The 19,847-nt window shown below is 43.5% G+C and overlaps 1 pseudogene; it reads right to left on the bottom strand.

Annotated features, from left to right (window-relative positions):
* Positions 1 to 709: 709 nt before the first annotated feature.
* LOC146855561 (uncharacterized) lies at positions 710 to 19,262 on the bottom strand (annotated as a pseudogene).
* Positions 19,263 to 19,847: the final 585 nt, after the last annotated feature.

Raw genomic sequence — 19,847 nt, 5'->3', positions numbered from 1 at the left:
ACCTGTCATAACAACAAAATGGTAGATGTACCAACAACTGTTGCAAAAGAACAAAAGTAATTGGTTCGCGCAAAGGCAAAGAATGTGCACGTTCTCTACTGAAACCTTTCAACATTCGATGCAACAAAAACATCCCCCCCAAGTCTTGATCCCACTATAACTGTCCATAAAACGAAATCCCAGCCAGTTTTCCGGAAATGGTTGTATGAGACAACCCCTTGTTCATCAAATACAATACAAACTGTAAAATAAAACATTTGTTACCAACTGGTGTCCCTTCAATGCTGTGAGATTTAGCGTGACTTAAAAATTCAGACCAGGCCTGCTGATAACCGCGTCTGGTGGAGGGAGCTATAGACTTTTCGACCAACTCGATGATCCTCAATCCCCCAGCACCCAGATGTCTTGTGGAATCGCAGTTTTGAAGTTGTCCGTCCCTGGCGCCAAATTGCAGAATTTCTGCCAATTGAAGCGAGACAACGCGTCCGCAATTGAATTATAATGCCTGGAATGTGCTTAGCTCTGAAAACAATATTTAGTTTGAGACTCTGTAGCATGAAAAACCGCAACAGGCGTAACATCTGTAAATCTTTCGCTTTTTTGGTTATTAATGAGCTCCACCACAGACATATTATCTATATGAAACAGCACGCATCTATCTCGGAATTCCTCACCCCAGACTAGCAAAGCTACTATGAGAGGAAACAATTCAAGAAAAGCAATACTGCATCCTTGTTGGAGCCAATGCTGAGGCCATTTCTCCGCACACCAGCGACCTTCCCAAAATAAGCCAAAACCATGGGCCCTAGACGCGTCTGAAAATAACTGAATCTGCCATATAGTGTTGTCTTCCACAAAAAAGAGGGAAACTCCACTGACATCTTCCCAAAATTTTAGCCAAATCAACAGGTCTTCTTTGATGGCTTTAGTAATTCTAATCCTGTGATGATGGAGGTATGCTCCTGACATTGCCATTCCCAACCTTCTGCAAAAAGTTCTGCCAGCCCTGACCACCCGACAAGCAAAGTTTAGGTAGCCCAACAAACGTTGAACCTGCCTGAGCTCGATTTTGTCCTTGTCAATAACCTTCAACAGAAAAGACCTGATTTCACCCACCTTTGCAACTGGCAAACGAGCCATCATAGCTTCAGTGTCAATCTCGATACCAAAAAAAGTGAGTTTGGTACAAGGACCTTCAGTTTTTTCCGGAGCCAACGGAACACCGAACTCCTCAGCCATATCCTGAAAAATGCCTAAAGCTCTGCGACATTGGTTTAAATGTGCCTCTCCAATGAACATAAAATCATCTAAATAGTGACAAACATGTTTGTGACCACTTGTCTTCGAAAAGCACCATTGCAAGAAAGTGCTAAAAGTTTCAAACAAAGCACAAGACATTGAACAACCCATAGGGAGGACTCTGTCGACATAAAATGCTCCATTAAAAAACATTCCTAAGAGCTCAAAATCCAATGGATGAATAGGTAGTAAACAAAACGCAGACTGAATATCACATTTTGCTAGTTCAGCACCAGACCCAACCAACCGTACTAGTCTTAAAGCGTCATCAACAGAAGCATAGAGACATTAGAGTCAGTAGGAGAGATGAAATCATTAACAGATTGGCCCTCCGGCCACGATAGATGATGAATTAATCTGAATTCTCCAGCCAATTTCTTAGGAACTACGCCCAAAGGAGATACAGTCAAATTTTGCAAAGGACACTGACTAAAAGGACCCGCTATCCTACCAGCTTCTAACTCCGCATCCAGTTTCTTTTGAACAATATGTGGCAATTCTTTGGCAGATTTTAGGTTGTCAGCCCAACGATGATAACATGGCCCTTGGTAACCTATCTTGAAACCATCTTTAAATCCCCAGAACAATTTAGAAGCAGCTTCAGAATCGGGATACACCTCCAACCATGGTATCAGTAACTGCAACTTAATTGGGGTATGAGCCCTTTGGTATAAATTGATGAACTGGAAGAACGCAGGGTAGCGGTGAGAGCTATTTTTACTAGAAAAGCAATACCCATTTCGAAATATGATACTACATCTAAATCTATACAGCCCATAGATGATTAACTGCGGACATTGGAGAAATATAAAAGGGCGGAAATCTCGAAATGGTGGGAAGCAACCTCATTGCAAAATTATGTGGACCAAGCTATGGTACCACAAGGTCTGAGGATTTTCACAATGCCGACATATGAGACACCTAATCCCCTCATGTTAGATGAATGGTCTGAGAATTCCACGCACAGTTCGAAGAGAATGTTGGAAATCTTAATAAAATATGCGTGGCTTGACCGGGATGGTATCCTAGAATCCATTAAAAATCTCATGGAGGACTTAAACAGAATAGCTGATAAAGAGACACTAAGCAAATTTCTTGGTAGTATGAAGGAACGTTAAAAAAAATATGAGGAGGACATTAAGAACAGGAAACAAAGGAAGCTCAATCGTGACTACGGCGACTATGAAAGCGGTAGGATTCTGACATTCAGTAGAAAATACGATCACTTGTATAATCAACAAATGGCAGGTGAAGACAGTACAACTACCAACACAGAGTCTACAACAATGGCTGTGGTCACGACAAGTGAGAGTGAATCTGATGTATCAGTTAATAATACCTCCACAGAAGAAGGCAATATACGTAAGAAAACTTTTTTAGACGAACATCGGACCCTACGTCAGGGTCGTCAGACTACACGGGACACCCCAATTCCAAAGACACGGGGACAAAGAGGCCGTGAACGAGGCAGGGGCCGCGGAGACGTAAGAACAGACAAACAAGGATACGACAACGGTAGCAGAAGAGGCAGGGGACGTGGCGGCATGGGAACAAGACAGACGCGCGCCAGAAAAGCCTTCTAATGGAACCTGATATGGTTAATAGAACTATTATTAATCTTTCCAAAAGATCTATGAGTTATGTTGAGAAACAAGTGCTATGTTTGGGTCTCTCATTTTGTCCCTCTTATCCTTTTGATTATGCCAATGCCAGAATAGATTTATTTAAATTTGCACGAAAATTGAAACTCAAGAAATTTCACATGCTCAAAAGAACTGAAACCAGAAAGATAACCAATTTGAGTACTACTCTGGTAAAGACAGACCAAACAGAGTTACACACAGGTGTCATTGACACATTGATCACTATGATCGAACTAGATCAGGAGGGTGGAGGGTTGAGTTCATCCATTGAGACCACACAATGTCTGGCAGAATGTGGGATTACTACAAATGCTTCGACTCTCTCTGGCTTTAAACCTAAGTCCACTTTCGTACCTTGTCTCTCTTATGACAACATATATACATTCCAGGACATTGTGGGCAAAGAATTCAATAGCTACAGAAACAAAAGTAAAAGAACTAACAACAGTAATGACAACAATCTCAGCTATGCTCAAAGACAGATTCTTAAGTCTTTGGCAGAAGATGGAAGTGTTGTCATCTGCCCGCTGATAAAGGCGGCAATGTTGTTATTCTTGACAGGGAAAAATACCTAACCGAAGCACACAGACAACTAGAAGATACCAAGTATTACATCCCTATTGGGTTGGAGGAATACTCCACGAGTATTACCACCATTTGGGACCTCTTGGGCAATTGGAGGGACAAGGGTATCCTCGAGTTGGAGGAATTTTGTTATCTTAAAAAGGATTTTCCATACTTCCTGTTCTGTACCTCCTACCCAAGGTGCACAAGGATCCCCTTAATCCACCAGGGCAACCCATTGTTTCCTCCCGTGGCAGCGTGGCAGAACATATCTCTAAATATGTGGACCATTTTCTTAGAGAGTATGTCTGTGCACTACCCAGTTATATCAGGGATACAAAAGATTTCCTCAAAAAAATCAACAACATGAAATGGGGTGATGATCATTGGTTCATTACCCTCGATGTGCACAGTTTGTATACCATCATTGATCATAAACAGGGACTGGCAGCGTGCTCACATTATTTGGAGAATAGACCTGTTAGATTTCAGGAGCATAGCAAGATGCTAACGCTGATGATGGAGTATTGCTTACAAAATAACATCTTTATGTTTGACGGCACACTCTATCGCCAAACCACCGGGACTGCGATGGGATCTTGCTTTGCTCCCAGTTTTTTCATGGGAAACTGGGAAGTGAAGATCTTTTCCGATCCAGAGTTCCACAATGATATCACACATGCCTCGATGTGGCTACGCTACATCGATGACCTCTTTATCATTTGGGTAGGCAATCAACACGAGGTCCAACGTTTTATTAACAAGCTCAACATCAACGAGCAGAACATCAAATTGAGTGGCTGCATTAATAACCTAACTGCTGAGTATCTAGATGTCAAATTGGACATCAAGAATAATCAGATACATACATCCCTCTTCAGAAAGTCCACTGTGGGGAACAGTGTACTACATGCCCTTAGCAGCCACCCTGAGGCTCTCAAGTGGAGCATTCCTTATGGAGAGCTGCTTAGGGCTAAAAGGAATTGAAATACAGAAGAGGGGTATCAGAAAGAAAGGGATTTGATGTGTGTACGCTTCAGAGAAAGAGGTTATCCTAACTGGGTGCTTAAGAAAGCCAGAGATAGAGCAGACAGGATTGAAAGATCCTCGACGATCTCAGAAACTATTGATAAGGACAGCAATGAAGATAGTGACAGCACGAGGATCATCATGACCTATAGTAAAGACTCCAACAGCATCAAACGTATTTTGACCCGTAATTGGAATATACTTAAATCAGATAACATCATTGGGAATACTGTGGCTGACAGACCCAATATAACCTACAGAAGGGGTAGGAGTATTAGGGATCAGTTAGTGCACAGTGATGTTACCATCTATCCTGATAGGAATCTGCATGGCCTACAGGGTTTCTTTCCTTGTGGGCATTGTAAAGCTTGTAGAAACAGCAAATTCTGTAATCATGTAGAATACAATGGTGTACGTAAAGAAATTACGCAGTTTCTTACTTGCAGTTCCATCTTTGTCATCTATGCGATTGTCTGTGAATGCAATCTGTGGTACATTGGATCCACAACTCTAATGGCCAAGAAACGTATCTTAGAACACTATAGGGCCATCCTGCATTGTGACCAAAAATATCCTGTTGCCCGTCATTTCCAGGACAAACACTTCTCCAATGCGATGTGCCTTAGTTTTCTGATTCTTGAACAAGTAAATAAAGGACCCCGAGGAGGAAACAGGGTTTTGGTACTCAGGCAAAAGGAGTCGAGACATATTATCAATTTTCAAACAAGGGCCCCTGGGGGCCTGAATCAAGATGAAGAATTAGCGGTACATCTCAAAGAATAGTATGTTTTCAACATCATTTTTGACATGTTTATCCTGATATCTTATCTGTTTTTCCTTCTATAATTGAACGTCAATGAGGCTAGACAGTACAAGTACATACATAAGTTTTAATGAATATATCTTTTGGGTATGTAATGTAAGAATATGCGAATCTTGTGAATTTTACCCTGTGTTTTTTACCCTGCACATTAGTGTTCTTCCTCTATAGCAGTTTAACAGACATCTATATACATCTATTGATCATTTAGTATTTGGTATTCTGTGGATGGCAATAAGAAAATATAATGTGGTACGTGATGTCCACACTGGTTTTTAATTAGTCTTTCTTTGTCTTTTCTGTTTCCTTTTTCTTTATTTCGCACAGAAGGAAGGAAGGGGCCCATTCACGGGGTTCACCTACCCTTTCTACTTCCCTCTTTTTCCCGTGCGGCACTTCAGAACCCACATGAGACTTCTTTCGAGCACTCATGAGATGAGTCATTAGTATATATTGTAGTAGGACCATTTATAATCATGCAGGTGCGTGGTAAAACTGATGCTGGACTCCATTTGCCTCATTCAGTGAACAAGGGCTGTGTGAGCCTGAAACGCGTTTGACAATTGGAAGGGTTGCTGATAAAATCACACCATGGAGCTTTGTGCAGTCAGCCAATAAAAGGATTATGAAGCACATCGTGTGGGCGCCTCATGCTTATAGAGCAATTTCTGGTAGATGTATATATATATATATATATATATATATATATATTCACTGAAAAAACCATAGGTTTCAGGCACGTTAGAGTTAGGAATTAGCATTTAAAAAACCTTAGAAATTCACTGAAAAAAACCATAGGTTTCAGGGGCGTTATAGTTAGCTGGACATTTCCCTCGTACAAAACCCTAGAAATTCCCCTGTTATAGTTAGTTCAGCTAACTATAACTCGCGCCCCCGCAATGCACTGCTGATGACGTCACATATTACATCACTCATGACATGGTCAGTGACATCACTGATGACATCACTGATGACATCTCAAATGACATCACTGATGACATCACTGATGACATCATCCATTGAGTATGTGTTTCTGAACAGTTTTAATATGTTTAATATATATAGGGAAAGGCCTGTTGAAGAATAAGTGGGTGTACAAGTGTGTGAATGGATGATTTTCTAGGTGCGTAACTGACTCTATAAGTGAGTCATTAAATGTATCTTACTGCAGACTAGTGACTAAACTGTGTGAATGTCTGTATGTGTCTGTGTGTTGGTGTATAAGTGGCTGCATGGTTTTGTGAATAGCTATATGAGTGTCTATATGGGTTATTGATTGGTTGTCTGAGTATCTGTATGGGTGCCTGAGTGTTTGTGTGGGTAGGGTGTGTGTGACCCTGTGACTAGATGTGTGAGTGGGTGATTCAGTGGGTGCATGGTTTTAAGAGTGCATCTGTGATGGACTGTACGGTTGGGTGACTGTATGTAAGGGTGTGTTAGTGATTGAATGTATATCTCAGTTGTACATGTGTCAGTAACTACATATGTGAAACGCAGTGTATATGTGTGTAAGAGTATATAACTATCTATATGTGAGAGTGTGTGATTTTGGGAGTGGCTGTATGCGCCATAGTGCAAGGATATCTGTGTCATGTGCTGTTTGTTTTTCTGCAGGAAGACACAGAATTTGTTAGTATTTTTATGAGTAAGTGAACTTGAGTGTGTTTAACTGTATAGGTGAGTGAATTGGACTGTGATTAATTATTTGCATGACTGACTAGATGTGTCAGTACCTCAATGGATGATTGGCGGTGTGTGAGTGTCTATATAGGTGTATAAATGCACAGAGTGAATGTAAGTATGAGTGACTGTACAGGTGAGTGAGTGGACATGTATGTAGACCTAAAAGTCAATGAGTGGGTGTGTAGTTATTGGTATTGGAGTATCTATGGTTGTCAAAATGGCCGTTTGAAATTTTGAGTCAGTGTATCAAAGGTTATATTAGAGTGTGAGAAGGTGCACTACTTTGTCACATGGATGACGTCATCAGTGATGTCATCAGTGATGTCATTTGAGATGTCATCAGTGTGGTCACTGACCATGTCATGAGTGATGTAATATGTGACGTCATCAGCAGTGCATTGCGGGGGCGCGAGTTATAGTTAGCTGAACTAACTATAACAGGGGAATTTCTAGGTTTGTGTACGAGGGAAATGTCCAGCTAACTATAACGCCCCTGAAACCTATGGTTTTTTCATTGAATTTCTAAGGTTTTTTAAATGCTAATTCCTAACTATAACGTGCCTGAGACCTATGGTTTTTTCAGTGAATTTCAAAGGTTTTTTAAATGCCAATTCCTAACTATAATGTGCATGAAACCTATGGTTTTTTCAGTGAATTTCAAAGGTTTTTTAAATGCTAATTCCTATCTATAACTTATCTCTAAAGATATCATGAAAAGCATTCTTTTTTAAAAGTAGGGTGCACATTAGTTTTGTGGAAAAGCATCTTTGTGATTGGTTAAGAAAAAGCTGTTTCAACGTGGAGTACATATCATAGGATAAAATTTGCTCAGCTCAACCACACCTGCTACTTGCATTTGGAAGGCACTGTTCGAACTTAAAACAATCGTGAACTTTTAACCTGCACGTGTCGTTAAATGTTCAAGAAAATGTTGCAAAAAATATCGTTAAGTTTTAAAAAATTGATGAACTTTTAACCTGCACGTGTTGTAGAATGTTCTAGAAAGTGTGTTGATAGAATACGTTGCACTTCTGACTTCTATGTGTTGTTGAATATTAAAAAAACGGTTCATATGGAAAATTAAAAAGAAACCAATAGAGAAGTTTTGAAACCTAAAAGAATCAAGGAACTATTCTAATTTATTCTTTACATGTATTTATGTGTGGAGCAACAACATTATAGACACAACAGCACCAGGAAGAGGAAGAAGCAGGGAGTGGGGGGAGGGGGAGAGATGGGCAGAATGGCACACATGCACAATTAAGTACAACACAGATATAGACTAACAATGGCCAAAATGAAACACACCAACAAGGAGCACAAGTCACACAACCCGCCAACATCACACCACTGAACGAGCAAAGAAGTGAAAACCACGCTGCATTCATACAGGATGTGTACAAAGGCCAGTCGTTGGTGTTGTGGGATGTCTGCGACCATGGTCATCATGGATGAGATGCCCAGCATGTGGCACATGGTCGAGTTCACTGTGTGTTATGTTGCCAAACAGCTGCTCCTCCCTCCCACGAGCCCCCACACTTTTGTACGGTGCGCTGTTGTATCTCGTGCACTCGTACGGCACACCATTGTAATGCCTATTTGCGCATGTCCTGCTACATTCCAACTACACCATCACAGTGCCGTTTGGAGGTGGTGCATGCCACTTTACAACATCGACTGCTGCGGCTCTTGTAGCAGGCCACACCAGAACACAGAGACACACTTACCGCACTTCCTGTACACGGACATGTCCGAGACACCCCGTTCCCTTTGCCGGATAGGCACACCCCTGCACTGACCTGTGAACCCCAGACCAGCACATGCCAGTTGTGCATGCAGGAGGATGCGTGCGTAGCTACACGTCCAGGCTCACTGCCAACGCTGAGGTGACAGCACACTGTGATGTTGCAGGGCTCGTGCCTATCATGCTAAGACAATGACCACAGGGACACACTTGCTAAGATGTGGGTTTGGGGGGCATTGGCGGTCCTGGAGTTGTTGAGATGAGTCTTCTGGCCCTCATGGGTATCCCTGTATCATGCTCATTGACTCTATGGCACCTGTGGGTGTTCTGGTGTGGCTCTTGGCTGTGTTCCCTTTCATGGTGCCGGTAGTTGTCCTGCTTAACACCAGCAGAAAGCAGGTGTAAAATCCCTGGTGCTAACGTGTCTTATCGCCGGAATTTGTTTCGCATTGCAATTGGTGTGAAAGTTGTGATGTGATTTTTTTCGTCTGCAGAACAATATACGAACTGAGCAGTGTATCTCGTCAAGATCCAGCACCTGACGCACTATTGCCAATCAATATAAATACAATGAGATTTCTTAATAGATTTTGTGTGTACACTGTAAGTGCAGCCAATACCTCAGTGCAAATCAATACAGGATTTTAGTATTTAGAATAAATCGGAAAGGTGCACCTTGTGTCTTTTTGCACGGGAACGGCTAGTCTCCATTTCATTATCAGCACTTTAACGGAAGTAAAGTTGAGATAAATCTAACACACTATTCAGAAGTTGGTGCAAACTGCAGATATCACCAGTATTCCAGCGATAAGTGCCCCAAAATTTAACACCTTGGTGGACTCCATGAAATAACAGTAATAAGAACAAGAAAGAGTCACACAGCAGTTGAGAGAACAACCCAAAACGTTATTATTATTTTTTTCAAACTTTATTTTTTATAATCATAAATATGTAAACGATAAACTATTTTCAAACTTTATTCTTTTATTAACATATATATGAACGATAAACTAATAAACAAAATGTATCAACAATAATACAAAACAACAAGGCGGAACACTCCTGTGGGGACCATGGATGTCGACGACAGACCTGGAAAATCAGAAAGATTGTTAAAAAAAAAACAACATGCTATTCTCAACAAAATACAACAAGAAACTAATCACAGATATATAAAATGTATACAGCTAACAAAATTTTATAAGTTGAACTTACAAAAACTGTAAATGTTGCCGCTTTACAATATTTACCGAATCTGAGCAATTTTTTTTGCAGAAGGCACAACGCCTACAACGTTTTTCTTCAGTGGTGAGGACATTTTTTACTTTTCCCAAGGGGCAAACAAAGACCAATGCCACCTTGGTCACGTGCAAGATTTGCAAAAGAGTTCTGTCATGAGGGGATCCTAACAAGAAATACTTGTACGGCACGGCAAGTATGATGAAACACCTAAGAACCCTTCATCCGAACAATCTTGCACGAGAAGAGTGCAAACAGGTGAGAAACACTCCTATTCTGTATCTGTAAAAAAGAATCACAAAGAAATGTATATTAATAACTTTCAAAATTATACTATTCCATTACTGTACAAACACATTTTATATAAATACTGACTAAGAAACTATGTCCCTGAACCACAAGTTTGACGATGGTTAAAACACTACATGCATAGTGCATACTACTTTGAAGCAGTTCATGCCCTAAAGCCTACCTCACTAAAACTCTACATGCTAACTGACTAAATGATTACAGTACTATAAGGAGACACACTGGGTGAGTGACAGGGTGTTTGCTAGAAGAGTATGAATACTAACTAGGGAATTGAAGGTGTGAAACACAACTGTGTAGGTGATTAGAGGACTGCATCCATACTGCATAGGCATTTAAAGCAGTCCATGTGCTCAGGCCTGGCTCACTGCATGACTACTTGGGTACTGACTGAATGATTAGAGTACAGCAAGGAGAGTGCCTAGGTGAATTTATAAGTGCTAGGCTTTTCGCACAGGGAATGGATTAGTACTTGGTACTGAATGGGTCACTAGAGGAGTGCAAAGGCAGTGACAAGATGTTTGCTGGACTGTATGGATACTGACTAGGAAATTGAAAGTGTGAAAGACAAGTGTCTAGGTGGTTAGAAGACTGCATGCATAGTGGATAGGGGTTTGAAGCAGTCCATGTGCTAAGGCCTGGCTCAGTGCATGAATACTTAGGCACTGACTGAATGATTAGAGTACTGCAAAGATAGTATCTTGGTGAATTTATAAGTGTTTGCGTTTTCGCACAGTGAATGGATTAGTACATGATGCTGAATGGGTTACTAGAAGACTGCAAAGGGAGTGACAGGGTGTTTCCTGGAAGTGTATGGATACTGACTAGGGAATTGAAGGTGTGAAAGACAATTGTGTAGGTGGTTAGAGGACTGCATGCATAGTGGATAGAGGTTTGAAGCAGTCCATATACTAAGGCCTGGGTCACTGGATGAGTACTTGGGTACTGACTGAATGATTAGAGTACTGCAAGGAGAGTGCCTGGGTGAATTTATTAGGGTTTGGCGCAGTGAATGGATTAGTACATGATGCTGAATGGGTCACTAGAGGAGTGCAACGGGAGTGACAGGGTGTTTGCTGGAAGTGAATGGATACTGACTAGGGAATTGAAGGTGTGAAAGACAAGTGTGTAGGTGGTTAGAGGACTGCATGCATAGTGGATAGGGGTTTGAAGAAGTCCATGTGCTAAGACCTGGCTCTGTGCATGAATACTTAGGCAGTGACTGAATCATTAGAGTACTGGAAAGAGAGTGTCTTGGTGAATTTATAAGTGTTTGGGTTTTGGCACAGTGAATGGATTAGTACATGCTGTTGAATGGATCTCTAAAGGACTGCAAAGGAAGTGACAGGGTGTTTCCTGGAAGTGTATGGATACTGACTAGGGAATTGAAGGTGTAAAAGACAAGTGCATAGTATGTTAGAACACTACATGCATACTGCATAGACATTTGAAGCAATCTATTTGGTACTTAGAAACGGACTAAATAATCAGACTACTTCTAGGACAGTGCTTAGGTAAAACTTTTAAATTTTCAGTTCCGCCACAGTGAACAGAATAGTACATGGTACTGCACCTTAAGTGTCAAACCCTGACTCATTTTATCAATGCATAAGCAAAGAGTAGACTAGCTTCTAATGCTACTAAAACTTGACAACATGACAGGTTTTAAAAGAGTTATCTGCTAAAAAATACACAATGTTACCAAATGCTTATCTCACAGTGCTTCCCAAATGCACACAGACTCACAGTGTGATTCTAGACAACAACCACTATACCTAGGAGTTTACCAAAAATCATTCACTACTGTGGAAGTGGTAAGGGAACTGCACACAATCTTCAAATTTCAGGACTGCACTTTTGTGTCAAAGCCTGACTCATTTAGTAAAAGCATAAGCAAAGACTGGATTCTAATGCTACTAAAACTTGACAACATGACCGGTTTTAAAACAGTTATCTGTCAGCAAATACAGCGTCACCATTTAGCTTTGGGGGTGCCTCTAAGATCCACCCTGAGGCCACTTCTCTTCAATCTGTACGTAAGACCACTAGCAGAAGATTTTTTCACTTTTTTCATACACAAACGACACCCAAATTGTGGTATCCTTGTCTTCAAAGGACAATCATAGTACAACTGCCCTCAACACCGGTCTCTCTCATGTCTCATCATGGATGAATGTCAATTTTCTAAAATTAAAAGGGAACAAAACAGAAGTTCTGTTGGTGGATAACTCCTCCAACCTTTGGGGACCTCCTTTGTAGCCCGCGACTTTGGGTAATACCCCCATTCCAGTATCGGTAGTGAAAAATGTAAGAGTCTGGCTTAAGGACAAACTAACCATGCGTTATCAAATTAACAAGGTGGCAGTCACTTGTATTGGCATCCTAAAATGGCTCAAGAAAATTCATACCTGTCTCCCCACCTCAGCCCAAAGAACTGTAGTCCAGGCTCTGGTTATCTCTCGGTTTAACTATGGAAATATCCTTTATCTGGGTGTGGCAAAAACCCTACTCAAATGCCTCCAGATAGTACAAAATGCTGCTGCTCACCTCCTGCTCCATCCTCCCCAAATTCACCTCTACACCCAGTATGCTTCTTGACCTGCACTGGCTGCCTATTGAACAATGTAATCAATTCATCTCCTCTTGGGAGTCCCGCACTGTGTACATTTTTTTTATTTAAACAACTTTATTGAAGTTGAAAACACAGAGTCATCATCACAATACAATATCATCCTTCTGCTGCATTGAAATATAATTCAACAACACTCATGGACTGTGTACATTCAGTACTCTGGGAGGTTATGGTTATGGTCGTCTCACCATTGTAATGTCTGCTGTTGGTGAGGTACAAATTTCCCCTCTATAGGCATTCCAACCACCCCATTTCTTGGGGCAGCCCCTCAGTTTGTAGACTTCTTTCTCTGCTATCATGCATCTATCCATCTCCGCCACCCAGCCAATTGCTCGAGTTCCGTCAAATCTGTGGCCTCCCATATGTTTACGATCACAAACCTTGGTGTCAATTGGCTCTGTTTACCCAATGTGTCTTGCATTTTCTTGGTCGCATTATCCCACAAAGGATGTATTTGTAGACAGTCCCACAAGATGTGATAAAAGGTGCTTTCCTGGCACAATGCATCCGCACGACTGCCTATTTTGGTCAATAGCACCCCAGGAATGTAGATCGTATGTAGAATTTTTAGTTGTATGAGGCAAAAGCGATGGTTCATTGCCATCTCCCTGGGGGACATTAACGTTGACTGCCAGTCCTCATCATCTATTGGTCCTATGTCCACCTGCCAGCGACCACGAATAGTCTGAAAGGAGTCAGGTAAGTTATTACAGAGTTTGCGGTAGGTACAGGAGACAGCCTTGTTCAAGAGAGGTTCTGAGAGCAAGCGGTCCTCTAAAGGGGAGGAGTCTGGTAGGGAAGTCAGGTCTGGAATTTTCGTGATAAGGGCGTGCCTAATCTGCAAATATCAAAAAACCTTCCCGGGCGCAAGAGCATATTTGGCTTGTAGTTCCTTAAACGTGAGAAGTTTGCCCCTGCAGATCAAGTCGCCTATATTTGTTATGCCAATGATGTCCCATTTGTCGAAATCTGTGTGGTGGCAGAGCAATCCCAACCACTGAGAGGACCACAAAGGTGTGGCTTTCGTGAATTTACCTGCCCAACCGAGGCGTGTAGTGGCCCTGTGCCAAATGGCTACGGTTTGTGACATGGGTCCCAAATAGCGTACCCTCCGCACATTGGTATAGAGGGTGCCTAAGTATCCCTCCTGCCCCGTTTGATACTTTTCTAGCTGGAAAGATGGATTCAACGGGGAGCCATAAATCCAATGATTAAGTGCCACCAGATGCGAGGCCCAATAGTATAAGCCCAGATCTGGAAGGGCAATCCCATCATTGTACCACCCTTTTGTCAGCTTCTGGAGGGCGATGCTAGGTGCACCCCCATCCCATCGTAAGGTTCGGATTTCCCCCTCAATGGTGGTGAAATAATTATCAGTAATTGGGTACAGACAGTTCTGAAGTACATACAGGAATCTAGGTAGTGCGAGCATTTTGAACAAGGCTGCCTGTCCCAGGAGGGACAAGGGCAGCGATCTCCAGTGCTTGACGTCGTCTTGTAGTCGTTTGAGGGGGCCCAGAAGATTCTGATCATAGAATATCTTGGGGTCAGGCGTGATAAAGATACCCAAGTACCTAAAACCCTCTGTGACCAACTCAATTGTGTAACCGCGAGGCAACCTAGGTGGGGGGCCGTGTAAGAAATAGAGCACAGATTTGGACCAGTTAATGGTGTAACTCGCATATTTGCCAAAATTAGTAAAGACGTTTAACAGGCTGTTAATAGAGGCCTGTGGGGACGCCAAATATACCAGGATGTCGTCAGCGTATAACAATATTTTATCTTCCTTATCTTTGCTCCAGCGCAGTCCACGTATCAACACGTCACGTCATATCCATGTCGACAGCGGTTCCAGAGTCAGTGCAAACAGTAAGGGGGACAGGGGACATCCCTGCCTGGTCCCCCTTTGTAAGGCAAATGTTTGTGACGTGTAATTATTTACTCTGACTTGACCTAGCAGCGCAGTGTAAAGCAGCGCCACCCATTGTCGGAACCATGGACCAAAGGCGAACCTGGCTAAAACCTCGAAGAGGTATGGCCATTCTATTGAGTCGAACGCCATGGCAGCATCCAATGACATTATGTCCGCGTCTTCCTGTATATATGGCTGCTTATCGAGGACATTATGGACCCGACGAATATTTAAAGCGGTGTTATGTCCTGGCACAAACCCAGACTGGTCTTCATGGACCAGTGAGGGGAGGACCGCGATCAGAGCTTTTGAGCTTATTAAAGAGATAGGCCTATATGAGCCACAGTTGGTCGCTGGTTTCCCGGGTTTATGTATTACAACTATAGAAGCCAGTCTTTGGTCTAATGGAAGAATACCCTGTTGCAGACTCTCTTCATACATGTGTTTTAGGTGTGGGGCCACCTTTAAGGAAATCAATTGGAATCCCGTTAGGTCCCATTGCCTTCCCTGATTGGATGGTAAAAATTGCTTTACAGATCTCTTCCACTGTTATATCTCATCTAGCGCTTCCCAGTCACTGTCTGACAATGTGGGCAGGTCCATTTCCTCCAAGATTTGACGTGAATCGTCCGAGGAAGTGGTGGTCTTGGAGGTATATACTGCCTCCAGGTGGTTTGCAAATGCTTCCGCCACCTCCCAGGGATCTGTCACTCATCGCCCTTCCTCCAGTAGAATTTCAGGGACCCATTGAGCCGCCTGATCTCGTCGCTCCAGCCACGCCAGCATTTTACCGGCCCTACCTCCAAGCTCGTACACCCTATGGCGAGTATGGAGCAATCTCACCTGGGTTTTTTCACGTTCTAGGGATTTGTATTCTAGCTGTTTACTCATGAGACTATGGGCTGTGGCCGCGGTGGGAGAGGCATTATGGTTCGTTTCTAGTTAGAGCAAATTGCTTTCAAGTTGTGTCAGCTGTCTATTTTGATTCTGGATATATCCGATCTTCAACCCCAGGGCATGTCCCTTAATCACTGCCTTGTAGGCTTCCCATATAGTATTCACCGAATCGACGGATCTGACGTTTTCAGTAAAATAATGGTCAGTGTGTTCACCAAGGTCATCTTTAATATCTGGGATTGTAAGGAGCCATGGATTAATTATTATGGGGCCTCGGGTATACCGTCGGTGAAAAGTGAGTTCAACCCAGAGAGGGGAGTGATCGGCGATACCTATCGGGAGCCCACAAGGGTGCTGGAAGTGGCCTATGTCTGCAAGGGAAGTAAGAAAATAGTCAATGCGGGACATGCTTCTGTGTGCATTGGAATAGTGTGTATAGTGAACTATAGTAGGGTGCAGTGAACGCCAAATGTCAGTGAGGCCCACTGCTTGGGCGAAGTCTGCCATATGGGTGCTACAGCGGGGGAGACAATTTCTGGGGTTGCCTATCAAGCCTCTCGTCCATTGTCATGTTGAAGTCTCCCCCAAATATAAGGGTACCAGGGGGAGATCTATCAAGATTTTTATCTAGATCTTGCAGTGCAGTCCTCCCCAGCGCAGGTGGAAGATAGACCAACACTACATTCAGTGGTTTACCCTCCCAGAGTCGGCCCACATACGGGTAGGAGTGAGGGCCCGATTTTTACGTATAAGGATACCTGTACCCCTGGAGCCGGATGTAAACCTCGCATGTATCAGAAGCTTGTATCCCCACCTATCCAGAGCCTTACAACTATTGCCCACTAGGTGTGTTTCTTGCAATAGTATCAGGTCTGGTGATTGTCTCTTAAGGTATTGCAGAACCACTCCCCATTTTATTTTATCGCTCAGGCCATTCACATTCCACGTCAGTATTGACAATTTTATCTCCCCTGTGTCAGTCATGGCGGGTAGTCCTTGAGATCATAGGGGGAGTGCAAGGCGACCATTGCTGGCGTGCATAGTGACCCCAAGTCCTGAAAGCAGTCCAAGTTAAAAGAAAAGGTGGAGCCCCACCCTTCATGCCCTCCCAAGCATGTAGGTAGTGTCAGCAGTCTAGCAGATTGACCTAGCGGAGCTAGATCCATTAGGATGCTCTGTGTAATAGGAACTATAACAATAAAAAGCCCAACCGCACTCCCTCCCCCACCCAAACCCCCGTCCCTGCCCCCCTGCCAGTGGAATTCCAACTTTCCACTCCCCAGCAAGGCAGAGTGCCTTTCGCCCACCTCTCCGTGTGTGAGGTACCTGGCTAACTGCCTCCACCCCTCGCCTGGTCAGTGTAATATAATCATGTTATACTTAGAAGCAGTCAATTCTAATCCAATTCATACAAATACTTGCGTGCTGACGGTGAACCATTGAGGCACAAGCTTGTTGCATCCAGTGTTGCCTTGGAAGCAATGCCAACAATCACATAGGAAGCCATCCCATGTGGGCCGTAAATTCTGGAGCAGGAGAGTGTGCATATAGTCTAAGGGTGTTGTTTAGAGCACATGAGGCTCGGTGTTTCGGTCAGAGTTGTCCGTCTGGGTCTTCCCCCGAATGGTTTTCTCTTGAGTCTGGAGGGACGCGCTGACTGTTGTTGTGGGTCCTGGTGTTGCGACCCTCCGGTGGTCTCCCTACTCGACGCCAGCCTTCAAGACACTCCCAGGCTTCTTCCGGGGACAAGAAAAACCATACCTTACCCTCTGATTCAACCCGGAGTTTAGCCAGAAACAGCATGGAGTACTTTATGTCCTTGTCACATAGAGCTTTTTTAACCGCTGTAAAGCTGCGCCTTTGTGCTTGAACCTTGATGGTAAAATCTGGGAAAAAGGTAACAGTCACGTTGTCGACTTTCAGCGGAGGGCCAGCCCTTGCTGTTTGTAAAATAACGTGCCTGTCAAGAAAGTTAAAGACCGTTTCAATTATGGGCATGGGAGGGGCTCCGGGCTTTGGACACCTCCCGGGAACTCTGTGGGCCGTTCGATAGAAAAATAGCAGGAGAGACGTTTGGGATGGAGTTTGTTGATCACCAGATCTTCCACAAAGAGGTCCATTGCAGGCCCCTCCGCCCATTCAGGAACCCCTAAGATACGGATGTTATTCCGCCTCGCCCTCCGCACTGTACACATGACATGAGTAAGCACATGGAAATTCAGGAATGTACTCCTGTTGGAGATAAAGCCACATTGGTTTTTGTGTACCAACTGTTCGATAACGCCCTGTATTCTGTTCGCTATGATTTTTGATAAGATCTTCACATCCAAGTTGATCAGTAGGAGCCAAGCTTCTCCAGGTCTCTATCAGGTTCGGGGAGCATGATGACAAGAGCCTCTCTCATAGACTGCGGAAGGACCCCCACCTCCCTTGCTTCGTTAAAGACCTCCAGCAATTTTATACAGCATAAAAGTCTGCTGGGAGCCCATCTGTGCTTGGTGTATAACAGCTGGGCATATCCCTAATAACTGTCCCGATTTACTCTTTGGTAAGCGCCTCCTCTAACTCTTCCCTCAGTGAGGGCTCCAGTTGGGGTATTTCTAGTCCCACCCAGAAACTCCTCTATGGCACTCTGATCACAACCTTCCTGCAATAGTTGCAGAGCTCTCTCTCAAAAGATGCCTTTGTCACCACTAATCTGATGTTGTCCGTCTTAAGGGACATAATCAGTCATGCCGGATCCTTAGGTCGGAGCAGCCACACCAAAAGTCTACCAGGCCTATCCCCCTTTCTGTGCAGTGGCTGCCTGTATTCTTTTTGGGTAAAGCAATCCAATTGGTCCGATGTTTCCCCACCATGCACCTAGCAGCCACTATCTCACCCTGTGTAGCGAAGTGTCCATGCTTGCCACTCTAGAGCCATGCAAACTCATCTTTCTGGATCCTTAGCTCCCTGGCCAACTGCTATTTGATTCCGTAAGCTTTAATGAGGCATTCCCCATGTAATACAACCTTTAGTGTGTCCCATTTATTAGCTCTGGTTGCAGTGTCCCCCCCAATTGTGTGTGAGGTAATGTTTTAGGGCCTCCCGTATATCTACCTGAAACACCCCTTCTCTCCATGTCGCAGGGTGCTAGCGCCAAGCAGGGAAAGGGGGAACCTTGTGGCACCATACATACATAACATTTCCTCAATCTTGAAATGTCTGTAGACCATCCAGCCATTGAATTCTCTTAAGTTGATGACTGGTCTCACTTACTTGTCTTTTCGCTGGACTACAAAAATGTTGCTTAGGAACCCTCTTCGTTGTAGAAAGGATTGATTTATGGCACCTTTGGCTTTCAAGTTCTGAATCCCCAGATCTATCAGTTCTGAGACCTCCAGTGAAAAGGATATTGGTGTCAGTTGGATGGGTTGCTGGGGATACTGCCAAAACTCTATGTAAAACCCCTGCACCATCTGGGAGAGATTTCTCTCTACCTGTGCTGGCATTCTGCAGTCTTGCCCCTAGGTTGGTTTGGGAAGAATACTGAATCTTACCTGCCACAGTTGGGGTTCCCTGGCCTGAACATCTTCCTGGACATCCTCTCTGGCACTTGTATATGGAAGGGAAAAGGGGGTGTAGCACTTCATGTCCAACCAGTTGTTTCTCTTTGGACCCTGAGTTCCTCGTAGACTATAGAAGGGAAAACAGCTGTTGAGCGTCTCCTACCATGCCGGCCCAGCCAAAAACTATAAGTGTGAACACTCTCTTGAGTGAGCACTGGGCATTGTCTACAGTTGTATAGGATTAAACAAATTTTGACAGGTCATTGATATATGGCTCCCCAAACAAATATCCCTTGGCTTTGGGGCCCTCCTCTTTAGTTGCCAGTTCCCCTAGTTTGGGATTGAGTCTGAAGAGGATAGAACATCTACCTTCTGTGGACAAGAAGTAATTTCCATTTACTAAGATGCAAACCGCTCTATGCACCCATCCTGATAAAATGTCAGGATCAGTAGGATCTCCTGACTCCTCAGCTATCTCAGCCAGCTCCATTATCATTGTTATGTGTCCGACCAGGTCCAAAAGCTTTG

This window comes from Triturus cristatus, chromosome 4_1, assembly GCF_964204655.1.
Source record: "Triturus cristatus chromosome 4_1, aTriCri1.1, whole genome shotgun sequence".
NCBI lineage: Eukaryota > Metazoa > Chordata > Amphibia > Caudata > Salamandridae > Triturus > Triturus cristatus.
The sequence above is the reverse complement of the archived record's forward strand: the minus strand, read 5'-3'. Positions and strand labels throughout refer to the sequence as shown.